This window comes from Crinia signifera, chromosome 1 (genome assembly GCF_055691185.1).
Source record: "Crinia signifera chromosome 1, ASM5569118v1, whole genome shotgun sequence".
Lineage (NCBI taxonomy): Eukaryota > Metazoa > Chordata > Amphibia > Anura > Myobatrachidae > Crinia > Crinia signifera.
Genome location: NC_139217.1, coordinates 192,383,885 through 192,401,084, shown reverse-complemented (window position 1 = coordinate 192,401,084; position 17,200 = coordinate 192,383,885). Strand labels below are relative to the sequence as shown.

General features: G+C 44.8%; 1 protein-coding gene across 9 annotated transcripts in view; it reads left to right on the top strand.

Annotated features, from left to right (window-relative positions):
• Nucleotides 1-17,200, top strand: part of BMPR1B (bone morphogenetic protein receptor type 1B) — a 451,702-nt gene that overhangs the window by 42,688 nt on the left and 391,814 nt on the right. For 8 of the 9 annotated variants that reach the window (XM_083179085.1, XM_083179084.1, XM_083179078.1 and 5 more), the window contains exon 2: nucleotides 6,918-6,947. The exons of the other annotated variant lie outside the window; for it this stretch is intronic. The gene's annotated coding sequence lies outside the window, so the exon portion shown is untranslated. The remainder of the gene's footprint in view (nucleotides 1-6,917; nucleotides 6,948-17,200) is intronic. 9 annotated transcript variants of the gene reach the window in all.

Here is a 17,200-nt window from a genome sequence, read left to right as displayed (position 1 = left end):
CCCCTAGATCCAACTAAATTCAGACGCTTTAGCGTCTAAATTTAGATGCCCCCTTCTTATCGGTTTCCAGGGAGTCTGGATTTAGATGCTTTAGCGTCTAAATTTTAGCGTGTGCCGGGGTGTCTAGCTTGGAAGCCCCATACATTAGCGGTGTGCCGGGGTGTCCAGTTTACATGCCCCCGTTGTCAGCGGTGTGCAGGACTGTCTATTTCACTGTGGAACTACTGCTGCCCAGCGCTATGCTGATAATGTAGATTACATATGTAAAGCAGGCACACGCTGCGCTGAGAACAGCTAGAGCGGCACGTGCACAGTTAAACACAGATTCTGGCAAGCTGCCAAGTTTCAAACACAGACTGTGCGCGCGGTGGCGCCGTGAAACTACACAAGTACCTCATTTTCATTGCTGCACAGTTTTTACATTGATTTTGGAGGCACCGAAAGCAGTGCCTCCAGCTGCCCATAACAAAACCCTGGAAGCAGCGGATGGGCAGGGGGGCGGGGAAAAGCAGAGGGCTGCAAATGCCCATTAAAAATACTACTAGAAGCGGCACCATTACAAGTGCCTCAGTGACAGGAGCATGCTTTCAGCCAATATGAAAGCACGCCCCTGTCACTGAAGCCGATGTGATTGGGCCATGTAAATGGAGGAAGTAGCAGTGGTACCTGGGTATGGCCGCGGCGTTCCTTTGAGTGCATATGGTAATGTAATGATTTGCGCTGCAGTAGTCAGCCTCTGCCCGCTGACTTCAGTGCTGTGTGCAGAGTTTAAGAGAAGCGCCTGTCACCCACCACCCGTCCCCACAGCCGTCCTGACTTCAATGCGGCAGCATTGAAGTGGTGCACAGTGAGTGGGTGAGTGGCTTCTCCTGTCCTTTCCTCTCCTGTCCTGCTGTCTTCCATCCCTCTTACAGCACTAAATGCCCTGCATCTGCATCTGCATGCTAAGTACGGTCATAATCTATACCATGAGAAGCCATCTTTGCCTCCTTCTATTAATAGCAGTCCAGCAACAGCCAGAGGGTTATTACTTTCTATTGTGGAACGTTAGTTCCACAAATTAGAGAAACTATTTTTTTTCTCAATATAATGATCCAGTAGACTTCAAGATATTTTTAATCATTATGTGAATAATTTAACACATCATCATTTTGCTAGCTCCATTGTTTCAGTAATACATTATTTATCATCCTCTCTGTAATCAACTCACATCCTCTCCTCACAGGATAATGCAACTGTAGTTTCCTCCAAAGTAACTGAGTTTGTGCACATGAGGCAGTTGTGGGGAAAATAAAGGAGGACGGAGTCTACTAAAGCCAAAGCCAGGCATTTTGGGGGCAGAGCCAGTGAAAGGCACATAACATTGATTGTGGACCCATTTACTCATCTAGTTTGAGCACAACCTATCTTAAAATTATACTGTATGGTTTCTCGCAGCTTGCTAGTCTTCACCTTGTCATTAGGGTTACCACCTTTTTGTTGAGAGATTCCCGGACAGTGGCCCGCCCCTTGACACACCCACAGCCCCTCCCCCACCACGCCCACAGCTCCGCCCTTTGACCCGCCTAATGTTGATTTTTTTTTAACCTTTGCTTCAATTTCATTCTTGATTTTGCATACCATAATGCGCGCGTCAAAAATTTTCAACATAATGCCGATTACATGTCACACACCCATTACATAGTATACCACATGCCATAATGCCCATTACATGTTATGCCACACACTGTGATGCCCATTACACATTATGCCCATTACTCGTTATGCCAGGACTGACATTTTTGCAAAGTAGGGACAACATGAACTGTGCGCACCGAAGCTGCGCAGCAAAAAAATTCACCGTAATGCCGATTAAAGGTGGTATACCCATTACATTGTATACCACATGTAATATTGCCTATTACACGTTATACCAAACATTGTACTGCCCATTAAATGTTATAGCAAACACCGTGATGCCCATTAAACATATGCCACACACCGTTATGCCCATTAAACATATGCCACACACCGTTATGCCCATTAAACATGCCACACACCGTTATGCCCATTACACGCTATGCCACACACTAATGCCCAATACACCCCACTATTGCCAGGGGGCATGTGATAGGTACCCCAATATTGGCAGTGGTAGGCAGGTGGTAAGTACCCCACTATTGCGAGGGGTGAGGCAGGTAACAAGTACCCCAAAATGCCAGGTGTGGGCACGTGATAGGTATCTCCCCATTGCCAGAAGGGAGGTGATAGGTACCTCACTTGCCAGAGGCCTGAACTCTACCTGCAGCACCGCCACACTCCCCCCCCCCCCCTGCAGCATCACATCATCCCCCTGCAGCATCACGACGCCCAGAAGGGGACTGCCTGTATTGAGTGTGGTGACTGTGAGGTGACACTACTCAGTGTGTGGCAGTGCTGCAGGAGCCGTGGGGGGACCATTACAAAAGGCAGCAGCCACACTGCCGACTTCGCTAGGCTGGCACACTGCAGGTGTGTCATGTGTGGGCTGGGGCGGCTGCGTGTTGCTGGCTGGCGCTCGCCTTTCTGTCTGCTGGGCCTGGCCTGCCCGGCCACAGAGTGGACTGGCCTAGGTCAAGTTCACACAACATGACTGACCATTTCAACTCACGACAACTTACAACAACTGTTACTGCTCTGCTCACCAAACAAACTGAACTGCTGCCCGGCGCCCGCACTCACCGCCACGCCGTCCGGTCCATCCATCCGTCGCGCCAGGCACTGCCACTGACTCACATGTATGTCAGACTCAGAACAGGAGGTCACACGCCAGCACCGCCCGCAGAAGGAGGAGCCGGAGGACACGTGTAGTGATACACACTGGGTGGTATTCAATGTGCATTTTGGCGATGTGCAGCGAATCCTGTTTAGGATTCGCTGCACATTCGCCACTGCTCGCCACGTTCCGGAGCCTCGCCGGCTCCAGTATTCAAAGAGTCAGGGGCTCGCTGCCCCTGACCGGCGAATTTTAACTCCTGCGGCGGATGCCGCAGGGAGCCTGAGGACGGCGGCAGGCAGGGAGATGGAAGTCTCCCTGCCTGCCCCAGAACTTTTGTGGGGGGGAGGTGGGCTCCCCGGGTGCCAGGCAGCACAGGCTGCCCCCCGGGGGTGCCAGCAGAGGACCGGGTATATTCACTACACCCGATCATGCATATGTAATGATCGGGTGAAGTGAATATATGAATATCTAATGAGCGGCTCGGCTCCGGCCCCCTGCTGGCTGGTCTGTGTAAAAAAAATTTTTTTTTTAAATGAAATATATATTTATGTGCTTACAGCACATGAATAAAAATAGCATGCCCCTCCTCAGAATAAAATTCCTGATTTTTTTGACACCAAATGTAAAAAACAAAACACTTTATTTTAAAAGTTCACAATTTACTTCACCATAAAAAGATAGCGATTGCTACTCGGTGAATCATGGCGAAAAAAACCTTGAAATGTATTCGCCATCTGGTCATTGAATAGGGTGATTCACCGTTTTAGTCAAAAATTCGCCTTACAGCACAAAATCGCCATAAAAACCTGGCGAATCAGCCTCATTGAATACCGCCACTGTCTCTGTGTCCGTCCCGCTACCTCCTCCCAGCTAGCGCCGCGGCGGAGTGACTGTGTCACTCATCACTCAGCCACAAATTGAAACACACACTGAAGGAGTAGGGGACAGCCCAACATCACCGCCCCCTTCCCCGGCTTCAAAAAGTTCATCGGATCCGCCTCCGGTATGTTTTTACCTGGGGGCATCAGTACACAAGCGGTGCCGGCCGAGCAGGGGGATCATTCCCGGACATTGTATAGTCCGGGGCAGCCACCCATCCGGACTCCGGACGCCAGTCTAAAATACCGGACTGTCCGGAGTAATCCCGGACGGGTGGTAACCCTACTTGTCATCCAGTCGGGCGGATCTTACCGGCATATTGCACATATCGCTCAGAATGTTTGCACAATATGTGCACTCCTGTGGTCACTTGCGTCACCTCTAGTGGCACCATGCATGTTATTAAGGACTGAACAGTGTTTCTTCCATTCTTCATTAACATCGCTTCTGCTTGTGTACAGGAGATCTAGGCTGATGGGTATGTGTTCCAATGTCGTTCCAATGTGTATCCAGCTTTATTATAGCAGCCTTCCCAACAAAATAAATATGGACCTTTTTTGCTTGTTATGAAAAAAAAACGACATCAAGTGACATATTGTTTATATTGTTTCAAAGCTGACCATATGCTTTTGGAGGTGATACAGCTCACATTGCTTGCAGAGTATATGGTGGAGTTGCATATATACATGGGCTGTTGTATAATGGGTGCAATGTGTATGTTACACTCAGGCTCCTGAGCCCAGAGGAACCCACACTGCACCAATATTTAAATAAACACCTCACCATAGTCCCACACAGGGCACTGCAATCACTGTAAAATCGCCACCAAAATGGCAGTGCTGGAGATCGGAGTTTTGTCATGTGCAGTAGACTCTAATACAATGCCAGAGTCTACGGTACAGAGGAGAGGGTCCACCCAGAGTCTGCACACAGCCCCCCTCCTCTGTTAAAAGGCCCCTTTATGTATGTATGTATGTATGTATGTATATACAGGTTGAGTATCCCTTATCCAAATATCCGTTATCCAAATGATCCCAAAAACCATAGTCTCCAAAATGTACTTTTATTTATTTTTTTATTTGTCAAAAGCCTACTGGGTACATCTGTAACTGGCACTACTGGGAAAATAACATGTAACTGGCACTAAATATGTGCAAGGACATGATTGCTAGGCTTTTAAATTCAGTGCCTGAGATAGTACACAAACTTTGTTTCATGTTTTAAAACCTTGTTTCATGCACAAATAATATATATTTGTGTGTTTATACAATGTAAATGCAGCACACCTCAAGATGCATCATTGAAATATAAAAATATTCTGAAATACGGAATAATCCGTTATCCAAAATTCTTCTGGTCCCGAGCATTTTGGATAAGGTATACTCAACCTGTAGATATAGGTAATCCATCGCCATCCTGTCGCATGGCCAAACGGAACAAAAGAAAATAAGATGTTTAGTACAATGTTAGTAAAAGTGCAAGTAAACATATAGTAAAATACTCAAATTAGTGCTAAAATATACTCTAAGTGTCAAGTATTAAATATGCTGAAAACGTATTTCCAGACACTGGAATTAGTTAGATACCCAAAGAGGCTGCCAATGGGTTACCTAGGCAACCACCTGATATCACTAGTCACGTGCGCCGGGACACTCACAGAAGTTCAGACCTGCGTCCAGAGTCTCCCCCACCGACATGTACTGTAAATGTTTTTGCTATAAAAGTTCACATGATTTTGATATTGATGTTCTTTTTCTTTCCTGCACTTGTCACTTTGAGTTTACTATGTCAGCTGTTCTGATGAAGGGGCTATGGCCCCAAAACTGTTGATGAAATCCCTGACCATGTTATCACTTTTATGATTTTAATAACACGTTTTTTTTTGGAGACTGACACCTCCTGATATATATAGTCAATTGGTCAATAACAATGCCCTACGTTATCCTGCATGTCATGACAACAAAACACATGGTTAACGAGGCTAGTCATGTATGCAGCTTTAGATTTTGGTGGGCGTGTTCAAACTAAAATCTAAATTGCAGTGTAAAAATAAAGCAGCCAGTATTTACCCTGCGCACAATTTTTCTTAACCCACCCACATCTTAATCTGTTTACAGTTGGTACATCTGCCCCACCTGCAGTGCACACGGTTTGCCCAGTTTTGTGCTTATTTGCTTTGAGAACAAAACTGAATCAGGACAATTATTTGATTTAAATATTTGAATATTCTAGGGCTTTGTTTAGAAATGTTAAGAGATTTATTATTCAGCTAAATATGTTATGGGTACTTGTGTACTAGCACGGCGCCTCGATTTTTTTAATCGAATCGCATGCCATACACCTGATGGCATGCGATGCGATTTTAACTCATATTCGATATTAAATTGAATAAGCACCCTAATGGGTGCTACTAAGCACCCTAATGGGTGCTTACAATGCTTAAATGCACCCCCACACCACCCCCCAAGTATAAACGTGAACCCAAAGCGTGGCAAGCGCAGCGAGCCCGTGAGGGGCGGCGGTACGTGTCCTACGACCTTTTCATACCCCCACTTGAGAATAGAAAGTGTGGCGAGCACAGCGAGCCACCGAGCCCGAAGCGTGGCGAGCGCACGCGGATACCTGTGAAGCACGCGAGGGGACGTGGATACCTGTGAAGGTATCCGCGTCCCCTCACGGGGCTCACTGCGATCGCCGCGCTTCGGGCTCGGTGGCTCGCTGCGCTCGCCACACTTTCTATGAAAACGTCGTAGGACGCGTACCGCCGCCCCTCGTGGGCTCGCTGCGCTCGCCACGCTTCGGGTTCACGTTTATAGTGGGGTGTGGCGGGGGGGTGCATTTAACCATTGTAACCACCCATTAGGGTGCTTATACAATTTATATTCGCATCGCATTGTATGGCATTGTATGTCATATACAATGGCATACAATTTTAAAATTGTATGCCATTGTACAACATCGGCCGATATCGCGTTGCATCGCATACCATCGCATGCGATATGGTCTGCGATACGATGGGCGCCGTGCTAGTACACAAGTACCATATTATGTTATCAATTTAATTTACTTGTTTACTTTTATTTTATAGGTTTTACTTTATTCTTACTTCATTGTTACTTAAGGTGGTCAGGGAACATAGATCAGGAAGTACACTGTGACTAGAATTTATGTAAATGATTATTTAATTTCTGTAAAAGTGTTGTGTTTTGTGATAAATAAAATAATAAAAAAATGTTCTAATTGTTTACTAACAATTTTATTTAGCATTTTGTATTTATTTATTTTCTTCTTTGTCTGACAGGCAGATGTCCTAGACTTTCAGTGTTAACAGGTAAGATAACATGTTATTTAGTTTGCAAATGATATTGCATGCGGGTGTGGTATAGCAACCCAACCATCGGGATTCCGACGGTCTGTTAACCAACATTGGAATTCCGACAGGGGGGCAAGAGCTATAAAGCCCCTTGCAGGCTTGGTGGCTTGCTGCGTTCACCACCTGTTTTATTCTCCCTCTATGGAGATAGTGGACCTCACGAGGGAGAATAGCCCTGTAAGTTGGGATTCCGATGTCGGTATGGTGGCAGTCAAAATCCTGACAGTCGGGAGGTCATCCAGCACTCATTGCCTGCTGACTTCTTATTTCAGTGCTAGGGCTTAAAAAGAATACAAACCCTATCAATTGATCAATTATTGTTACTGGGAGCTTATGATCCTGATTTTGAATTACATAGATCTCTATTCTGAACAAAAACAGACAAATCTTTGCATAGAGTGCATAGGCAAATGCAAATTTATGCATCTTTGTTCATATCCAGCCTATTCTGAGTTAGAGAAGACTTTTTCTATATATAAGTCTTTACATAAAATATGCCAGGTCGTGAATTGGACACTGAAAATGTGATTGCACATAACCGCCCTGCCTTTTGGTAGTGCCATGAGAGTCTTGTGGGAGTGTATTAAAAGGGAAGCGTGTTTCTGTCGTAGCACTCTGCTGGTGCAGATACTAATAATGGCAGATGCAGAGGCTAGCGTAAAACCAACGGATGGCACGGGTTTCTGCTTACACACGCACTAATCCCCACGGTAGTTCATTAGATGCTCTCATTAGCATATGGTATAAATATGACTTTCAAAGCTGCCCCGCAAACTCAAATACTTTGAGTGACACTCTGAATCAGCCATTAAATTTGCAAAATACAGATGTGTCCCTTTATCTTGTGCTTTTGTATACATACTCACACAGATGCTTTCTCAGCAAAAAAAAATCGCTAGGCGCCAGCAGAGTTGGCTCATTCACGGCAGGCATCTCACGCTATCTATATATCCTAATGTAGATTATTGATGCATCTATGTATCCTAATGTAGATTTTATAAAAATAAATGAAAATTTGTCTTTTCCTTTATGCACTTCCTTAAATCCCCCTCGTCTGACACCAGCTCAATGCGGGCGGTGTGTGGGGGTTTCTACGGCGAGGATGGCTTATTTTTACAGAGGAAAAGCCATCCTTGCCTTCCAACCCCCTCGCCGGAAGCTCGCCGTATTCAATGATTGGGGAAATCCTCGCCGTCAGAGGCTGCCGCATTTTGTGGTGAGCCCCGCAGTTTTAATGGGCACACTCGCCATTTCCACCTCGCTGAAAAAAACTGAGGTGGAGATGCAGAGTGAAGGGGATGGCATTGAATACACTGACAGCGAGCTCTCGGGAATGCTCGCTGCAGTGGCGTAACTATAGCACCGCAGCCCCCGCGTTCGCGCGGGGGGGGGGGTGCTGTGCATGTGGTGGCGCTGGGGGGCTGCGGTGCTATAGTAATGCCCCCGCCCCCATCCCCCGCACTCTTACCTGTCTGCGCATCCCGGCTCTCCTCCTGGCTTCAATCAATTCTATGGAGACGGACCACAATAAAATGGCCGCCTCATAAAGCAGACAGTTCTCTGAAACTGTCTGCGGTATGGGGTCGGACATTTTATCGTGGTCCGTCTGCATAAAATTATTAATTGAAGCCAGGAGGGTAGCCGGGACGCGCAGACAGGTAAGCCTGCGGCGATGGGGGGGGGGGGGCACCGGCAGCCGGAGGGGGAGGCCGGCGGGGAGGGGGGCACCCCCCCATTAATGGCGGGGGGCGCCCCAAACCAAGCTATGCCACTGGCTCGCCGTATAGTTCACCACCAGGGACTCGACGGCCGCATTGAACACACCTGTATCACTTGGGCAGACTAGGTCATTGTTTTAAAATAACGTGTTTCTTATCTTCCATCGTTTACTATTTTTCTCGAGTAATGTAATTTGCAGGTCAATTTAGCAAATCAGTGGCTTGAATGAAGTGATAGAAAGTGCATGTAATAAGATAAATGTATTGTTTTCTGTGAATGTTATCATCTGTCAGCCTTTAAATACACATTGCAGATTGATATGTATATAATACATAAAAGGGATTACTTATTAAGCCATTATAGATCACAGTGAAGTGAAAATGTGCTATGAAATTGAAGCTTTTTTGAATTACTTTATAGTCCTAAATATATCAGTACATGAAACATTAAATTACCATTAATCAGAACACAGTAAGAAGAATGTGCACACATGGAACGTAGAAGTTTGATAGAAGTATGATAAATGTGTATAAGTACAACATGTACAACTCTATAAGTTAATTGTTAACTAGAAATGTTGAGCCGCACTGTTAAAAATGTTATACATGAATTTTTTTTTTACCTACATGCTTATTACCAGGGGTTACATGCTTATTGCCAGGGGTTTCTTGTTTGTTGCCAGGGGTTACATTCTCGTTGCCAGGGGGCTACGTGCTCCTTGCCATGGGTAATTTGCTCATTGCCATGGGTTTCTTGCTATCTTCCATCAAGGATGGCAGTATCATTTGAGATGATTTGCAGTTTTGTAACATAGAAAGACGTAGCTCCATATGCATTTGCATACAAGCATGAATACCATGGCACTTGGGGTAAGAGTACTCTCTCAGGGGTGCAGCTGGTGGTTTAGGAGAAGGCACTAGACAAACAGTGATAGTTCATTATGTCAACATATCATCCATGGTCACTGTTGACATGCTGAGAATGCCATCATGCTGCATGTCAAGAGTTGGATCCTGTCTCCTTTTCTGTGTCAACCTTTTCTGTGTCTTTTTTTTGCTCAAGTATGCATCTTGTGAGTCAACAAATCCACCTCATGAGACTGCACCGATTAATTAGGTATGCAACACTTGTATATGTGTGTGTGTGACTGAGTCTGGATCTGTACAGTGGGGGGATTCTGGTTGATTCACTCGGATGAGAATTCGCACCCTTGCGAGACAACCAGAACCCACCCTGGGTAAGCTCGCCCCTCGCACGCTGCGTGAAATTGCATGAGCTGCGAATGGATGTTTTACATAAACATCCATTCGCATGCATGGGGAACAGCCCACATCTTTCGATGGTTGCCGACCATCGAAAGATTTGGTGCATGCATGCATATATAAAGTAACTTTCAGGTCACTTATATATGCATGCACATTCGGGAGCAAATGGGCGGGCAGCTGACATCTGGCTGCTTTCCCACGTCACCCGGCGATTTCCATGGGAATGCCCAGCGTTTACATGGGTACATCCATGAAACGCTGGGTGTTCCCATGGGTGTGACTATCCGCCGCCGCCTCATGCACTCCGCCTGCAGTCTTGGGTGCGTGTATATAGAAACAAAGGCACTCACAGGTGACTTTCAAATAAAACTTATATTATGGAAAGTACATTTTGGCCCAGAACAGGTTCAAGGAACCCAAATTTAATTAGAAGTTCAGGAACTTGAGTTCCTGCTGGTTCCTACTGAAAAATAGCATTGGATTTAGTGGTGTTCTTCTGCATCAGCGGTGCAAAAAAGTGCTCAGACTCTATAGCGGTGCACAGCTGCTGGCAGAGAGGTGGGTTTCTGGAGGGAGGAGACTGAGCAAGGGTCATCTCCTCTGTTAAAACCCCTCTGTCAAGGAGACAGCAGCTTTTGCTGGGAGCAGGTCCAAGTAAATTCTGGGGGAATATGAGAGGTGGAGCTAAACTGACATCCATGCATTATAGCAGGGTTCCTCAAACTATTTTACTCCGGGACCCCATCAAACAATAAAAATAATGACAGGACCCCAGCAAGTTACTGCAGAAGGCCATTACATCACATGTGTAGTCAGCAGACAGTACATACATGGCAGCATTGTGGAGGCACAAAGTAATGTGGGGCGTCTAACATAACAGACAACTCAACAGATTATTTAGACTCCTTAAATCACTGACTAAGTTTAGAAAAGTCATCAGCCTGATTGTCAGCAACATGGAGTCGCGACCCCATGCTGAGTAGGGTGGGACCCACTTCGGGGTCAGGACCCACAGCTTGAGAACCACTGCATTATAGCAATACGCCACAAAGGGGCTTCAGTTGGGGCTATAAATGCTCAGATATCAAACAAAATGAACAAGGTTTGTTGCTGGTTAACCCACATTGCATTCGCATGAGATGTTTGGATGCAACCACACAGCTAATTAAATCTCCACTTTGGCCTAGTGATGCCATGAAAACATAAGTGTACACCTAAGTGCGCAGTAAACAAAGAAAATTTGGGTGCCACCGGTATAGATGATGAAAAATGTAGTGGTACGTGTGTCAGGTACACAGCAAGACACCCCCACTGGGCTGAGAGCCATACCTTCAATTTTTTTGGGGGGTGGAGGGTAGGGGAGTAGTCATATCTCCCTGATTAGGCCATGCCCCCTACAGTACCTGGGCTAAGCCACACCCTCTATGGCCCTGGGCCTGTTTTTATATGGAGGCACAGTGCTCCATCCACCCCAATTGTTAATCAGGGATGTCCTCTTTTTCACACCTTTGTCTCACTTCTCTTTATCTTCACAAACTCTCTCTTTTCTCCTTCACAGCTGATGATTTGTGCCACCCAGACACAAGATAAACACTGTCAGACAAGTTCAACTCAGTAGTGCAGTAAGATACTCCAAGTCCAGTTCTGTATGTACACCATGGACCTCACCTTACCTACAGAATCTCATCTACATGTCAAATGTGCATTTTCTATGTCAAGTATTTGCCTGTGTAACAAGGGGAGAGTGATGGGAAGTATAGGACACATGCCCTCTACCTCTCACAGAATCCTGCCTGTTGCCAATGGAGTATGACCATTGTCATTCCCACTGCTGTTGCTCCAAGTATTAAAGAACTCTCTGCAAAGTACTGGTGACATCCACTAATAACCTGAAACTAGAAGTATGGCGGTTCTGCTGGGAAGTAAAGTGTTCCACTCTGAGCCTTCACCACCAATCACCACAGCGATAATATTGGCTGGAGTCTGCAGTAATGGAGGGGAGAGTAGAGTCGGACCTCCCTGACCAGTCTGAGCAGCCATCGGTCCCCTATTAGTTTGAGCACTGGGCTTTGTCTACTCTACTCTGTTGTTAATTTACCACATTTCAAACCTCACAAACCCCATCTACCCATCCTGCACTCTGCCCCAAGTCATTTCCCCCTCAGCAGCTGATTGGATCTCTGTACTGTTGATCCTTTGAACACACAGCCCCCCCTGTTGACCCCTTTCCTCCTAACTTCTCAACTCCTACTAATCGATTACTTATTTCTAACTCTCCTCAATCTGAGTTTGGTTCATTAGGTCGACAGTGGCTATGTTGACCCCAAAAAGGATAACATGCATAAGGTCAACATTGAAAAAGGTCAACATAAGGAAATTGTTAACGTGAAAATTGTTGACATGGAAAGGTCCAGTATATGAGGTTTATTGGGTTCCATTTTCATCTGGTAGCACATTCACTTCCAAATAGTGCAGCGCGTCCCATCGCTCCACTACCACTGTACATGGCAGAGGTTACCATTCCCAATCATAGCTGACCTGGATGGTAAAGTGTAAAAGATGTGTGGGCAATATGCAGTGTCGAACATTATCATGTCAACCCATCGACCATGACAACCTAATGCATGTTGCTCAACAATAGTGGTTGATGTATTGACTGTCATCCTTAGAACTGGATACCTTCTGTCTCACTGGAACATTCTTTCACATTTATAAATAAAAATCATGACATTATTTCATTATATCTTATTTGCATGGCACGTAGAGAAACATATTCCTGGCAGAGGTAACGCTCAGTGCCAATGGACTAGACGTAAGCTAAAAATATAAAATAAAGGTGACAAAAGTAACTATTTATGTATTTATATCACAGATTGTGGTCGGGAGATTACACGTTGATAGACTAGAGAAAATGCGGCCATTTCCCATATATTTACTTTGTCCTTGGATGCAAGTGCGATGTCATGACTAATTTTATATGATTTTATTTCCTCGGTGAATTGTAACAGCAGATTTGTTCCTTTTAAACATTTTTTTGTGAAGTTAAAGGAAATGAGGTGGACCTGGATGACGGAAGGAAGATCATAAAAACTGTTTAAAGGGTTTCTTTCTTTTATAGGGCAGTAATGGCACCACATTCTGCAATAACCAATCCATCAGTTTAACTGCTCAGCGGGAATTGCAATATTAATAATCCATGTGGGTAAGCAGCCACTATTGACTGCAGAACTTCGTTTCCATCAAAAACAACAGGGTTGACAAATACATCTAGAAAAACGTATTCTCTTTGAGGACACTTTCCCTTTACCTTATACATGATTCTTAATTGACAAAGAATATGTGTTAATTATTGACATTCTAGCCACATCAGAGCGGTTTTAATAATGCATGCTGGTCCACTTGGACAGTAATGTGCTTCAGTGTGTCTGCTCAGCAGTGAAATGTTTTTAAGACACTGGCACCTGTGCAATATGAGCTGCATACTTGTCAGGTGTTTACCTGGGCACCCTTAGAGATATAGGAGCGGGTGGTCCAGGGAGTATATGTGTGTGTGTGCGCGTGTGTGTGCGTGTGTGTGTGTACAGGCATGGAACTGTGAATAACACTAGCAGCATTGTGCAGCAGGACACGGGGTAATAATGACGAGATTCACTGCAAATATTAACATCAAGCTCCCAGGCTACCCACTTATAGAGATACTTGAATTGATGGACAAGGCTGGTCTACTATCTTGGGAGTCTGAGACAGCTGCCTGAAATTCAGGAGTCTTCCAGACTTTTTGGGCGAGTGGTCGTGTATTATTGTGCAGCAGAAAAAGGCAAAAACTGGTATTACAGAGCAGCATATGGAATTTACATTATACATTGATGGACAGTGGTGGAAATACCGGAGGCAATGGAGTCTGCTGTCTCCGGGCACTAGCCCTGAAGGGGCACCTCCTCCATTGCTTCAGTGTTGAGTTGTGTCACGGCCCAGATTACTTGCCCTTTTATGGTCCTGTATTATGAGCCAGTGGGATGGAATGGGGGCATATCACCTGCTAAAACTGCAGCAAATTGAGCGATTGGTGCCTACTGACAGATGCTATGAACACATCACACTCCAAGTATAAACATTGATCTCTCAGACTTCAGTATCAGCAGTGGATCAGATCCTCCCTGCAGTGAGCTGTATTTTGCGGCGGAGAGATGGGAACATAGGACTGAGGGCGAAGCACTGTGTGTATGTTTCAGGGGAGGGAGAAAAGTGTTTGGAGCTGTGTGTGTTTGTGTGTGTGTGTGTGCAGATCCTTGGGAAGGGGACTTGAATGAGTAGGGTGGATTTGTGCTATGGTGGTGCACTAGGGGCCTGATTCAGACCTGTTCGCTAGGCTGTATATATTCACAGCCTAGTGAGCAGGTAAACGCCACCTGCTGCCCTGCAGAACGTTTGCCCCTGCCGACTGAATCCGTTCACTTGCATGTGAGTGGATGCATTCACATTCGCATACACATCCGATTGCATGTGCTCGAACAGCCTTGAATGATTTTACCACTGTTCGCAAAGAAAAGTCAGCCTGGACTGACTTTTCCAGCGTGCGCTTCCCTACCAAGCGCCCGCCCTAAGAACGCCTGCATTCCCAGGGGTACACCCAGCATATCTATGGATGTGAGGGTATGGGTGGAGCTGGATGTGTGTGAGGGAGATCTAAATGATGGGGAAAGCTGGGGGGAAGGGGGGGTCTGTGTGAAGAGGGGAGACCTCAATATTAGTGGGGAGAGCTGTGAAAAGGGGTTGTAATACACATTTAAGCTCAATAGAAACATATTGGCAGATAGATAGATAGATAGATAGATATGCCCCATATTTATTTTACTCTTTTAGAGTGGTGGGAGGAACTGTATATTGCCTACAGACGACTTGGACAAACTTATGCCAGTGTTGTTGACTCCACAGAATGACCATATTCTCCTATATAACATTGATTGCAAATCTAGAGAATATTCATTTAATGCATGAGACATGGGTTAGGGCACTTTTAGCTGTTTACAGAATCCAATTATGCAAATTTTATCCTGGGAAATATACTAGAAAAAGTTATTTAAAAAAAGCACTAATATCCAAGCCTAATAGTTTTCACAACCTCACACTAACCGCCCATAAGCATTTGCCAGAATAATCAAAACATAATGACATCTGTACATTTGGTAAATGCAGCAGTAATTATTTGCAGCAGTGTAGTAAGTGGACTATTTAGCCTCCACAAGGTTATAGAGTAGGCAATGTTTTCTTAGCAGTACTCCAGGATACTTACTGAGCACTGATTTCAATATTGTTTGACATTCTTTAATTTAAATTCTGAAGAAAGGCATAGTAATTTATAAGATGCTGAAAGCTCCCAGAGAATACATGCCATATATTACATCCCTGCACAGTGCAATCAATCTAAAAACTATTTATGTACGAAGATATCATTATTCAAATAAGAGCCGTGTCAAGAAAGTTAAAGAAGAAGTTGAGAAGCTGAGTACAGATGTTAAATATCTGGGTGGTAGTTTAAACCCATCATAGAGACCTGACATGGCTCTTACCTCAAGAAACTCCATTTTTATTTTACATACTCGTACATTAAAGTGTAAAAGCGACCAAGCCTCAGAAAATGCAGTTTTGACATGTACCAAGCCTGAAATGCAGTGGGCAATGCCAGCTGTTGTCTCCCTGCTGTGATGGATACAACTGGATCCCTCCCAGCATCCCACATGGTGAGCAAGTCATTTGAGGCATGCGCAGATAGGACCCTGGGTACTAAATCCAGAGGTCCTATCATTGAAAAGAACAGCTCTTACCGCAAGTACTGTTCTTCATGCATTCAATGTTAATAAATGTAGATGCGGACAGTGTCTAGATATATCGCAAGCAAATTGTGCTTGCTGCATCCCACCTATTATTCCGTACTCTTATCAAAGCATACTTTACTTTATAAAAAATAATAATATATATATATCTCCGGTGTGTGGGCGGCACTCCAAGTAAAACACGGATACAACGATTGAATACCAACGTTTCAAATGTATTAGAACATTTTTCGTCAGGGTGTCTAATACATTTGAAACGTTGGTATTCAATCGTTGTATCTGTGTTTTACTTGGAGTGCCGCCTACACACCGGATATATTTATATAGGAGCAGTTGAAAAACTTCTCCCTGGAGGGCACCCAGGGTCTATTGATACAGTAAGTGGAGTGCTGGCCAGTTCAAAACAAGATTTTACAGGCACATAGTGGGCGGGAATCGGCATGTAGGCCAGCCTTGCCCTGTGCAGAGTGGCCCCCACAGCCTAATACCACCAGATGTAGTTTAGAGGATCCTCGCTAAACTACATTTGGGTCTAAATTTGGCCCTATACATGCATGGCACATTGGAGATGAGCTCAATAACTTGTCCTTAGGAACTGCTTCCTGTCTAATACAGATCCATCCCATTCTTCATGATGTATTGCATTTCTTAGAGAAATTCAATGGGGGCTGGCACAAAGAGATTTAGGAGTTGCCCTGACATAAATAGGCAAAATTGCTCTGCACATGGGCAAAAAAAAACGGTACAATTATGCAGTTTTACTGTAATCTGGTACTTGAGCTAGCATGTGACATGAGAGGGGAACAGGGTGAGGCAATTAACATTGGAACATTGGCTGAATACAGGAATGCATAAGCAAGTTCTTTGAAACAGGACTAATATATACCTACTAGTAAGCCCGCTTGAAGCGAATACTTCAAAAGCTAGTCTGCTACCTTGTGAATGCCCCTGTGTTTGTGCATGTGTGAGAGAGAAAGAGATGTAGTTCACTCGCTGCCAATAGATGGCAGTGTTTCCAAAACACACAATCAGACACTAGACATATATATATATATATATTTTTTTTTTTTTCAAGTCGCCAGAGTGCCGCCTGATATTCTCTTCTGCATAGTGTAATATATATATATATATTGTGGAATATATATATATTCTACATAGTGGAATATATATATATATATATATATATATATATAAAATACACCAGCTGTATTGGATGCCAGTGCCGGACTGTTTGTGCAGATTCAGTACATGGGCCCTTATTCTGATCGGTGCGGATTTTTCCGCATGCGGTCGGACCGCCGATGGTTTCCGACTGCGCATGTGCAGAGGTCACTCTGCGCATGTGCAGGCGGTTTCGCCGCACTTATTCTTTACACGCCGCACAGGGGGCGGA